We start from the raw sequence: 1,309 nt of genomic DNA, 5'->3' as shown, positions 1-1,309 counted from the left end.
CATTGCAAAATTTGGTCATTCAATTAATAAATCTCCTATCATACAATCAATTTCTATATTCTTTCTTTTCCAGGTGCAATTAGCTTGGGAATTTCGGTAAAAGAAGAATTTACAGATGAAACCGAAACTAATGGTACATTTTATTTTTTAGCTTAATGTTACATATTGTCATCTAATTTCTTTTGTTTTATATTGTTGATTCTTGAAGATTTTTAGTAAAAGTCCTTTGTTAATTGCCTAGTTAACCCTAATAATCGTTTAGTAAATTACTCACAATTAATAATCACACATTTCCACAGAAAGGTTTTAATTGGTTAATCCTATATTTTTTTTATGTTCAGTTGAGTTTAACTTTTTTAGAAGTAACTTTTATTAGTGAGAAAGCTGACATGAGTGAGAAACCATCAAGTTCTGTAAAAGTAATTAAAATAGACGACTTTGTTCAATTTTATAATAAATCTCTTGGTCCCAACTGTGGTAATTAAGTGGGGTTTTGCTATGGTCAATTATTAAGAAAAATTAAAATATATATTAATAAGTACAATTTAACCATTGGAAAATTAGTTTATTTAATTAAATATCTAATTGGAAATAATTTTTTTATGAACTTACTTTTTCAGGTAAAAGTGGCTTAGACCTATCTATTAAAGAAGAAATGATGAACAACACTGTCCAATCAGGTCCATCTACTAGTAAGTTTTCTTCCTTTTTTTTTTTTGTTTTTCTATTTTGAGCTTATTAAACGAACATGAACGAAACATGCACATCTGTACGAAATTTACGAACTTCTTTGGTATTCCCTGCTGAATCAGAATTATTCCCTGCTTTATCAAAATTATTCTCTGTTCAGTCACTTTTATCCGTATTTATTTGAAGACCTAGTAAGGAACTAGATCTTGAAATAAATACGAATATAACTTAATGCATGGTTAGCAGTAGAAGCGCGAGCAATTTCGGTGATATAGATATAGATATCAGTGATAGATATAGGAGGAAATATGTTTGAGCAGGTAGATAGCTTTAAGTATTTAGGTACATTTTAGTACGGTAACTAGGGAAAAAAACGAAATTGATGAGGAAATAAAAGCTAAGTTGAAGGCGGGAAATGCTTGTTATTTTTTAATTCCTTATCTCGAAACTCCTTAGCTCGAGCCTTCTATCGAAGAGGAATATGGAGACGAGAGAGGAGCAGAAGAAACAAGAGTGAAGAGGAGCAAGATGCATTTCGACCAGACGAAGTCGTAAGAAAGGCCAGGAGACCTGGATATCCCATATGAACGAGACGACACCTACCGAACTACATCCCACG

At 31.3% G+C, this 1,309-nt stretch overlaps 1 long non-coding RNA gene across 2 annotated transcripts in view; it reads left to right on the top strand.

The window, feature by feature from the left end:
- The window catches only part of LOC112211221 (uncharacterized), a 16,833-nt gene extending 16,137 nt beyond the window's left edge, over positions 1-696 (top strand). For both annotated transcript variants that reach the window (XR_010843086.1, XR_010843085.1), the window contains 2 exons: positions 74-133; positions 621-696. This is a non-coding gene — a long non-coding RNA (uncharacterized lncRNA). The remainder of the gene's footprint in view (positions 1-73; positions 134-620) is intronic.
- Positions 697-1,309: the final 613 nt, after the last annotated feature.

The sequence above is a fragment of the Halyomorpha halys genome, unplaced genomic scaffold (genome assembly GCF_000696795.3).
Source record: "Halyomorpha halys isolate HHAL.00 unplaced genomic scaffold, Hhal_1.1 Scaffold1868.1, whole genome shotgun sequence".
Taxonomy (NCBI): Eukaryota; Metazoa; Arthropoda; class Insecta; order Hemiptera; family Pentatomidae; genus Halyomorpha; species Halyomorpha halys.
Note: the sequence above shows the minus strand (reverse complement) of the source record. Positions and strands in the feature narration are given on the sequence as shown.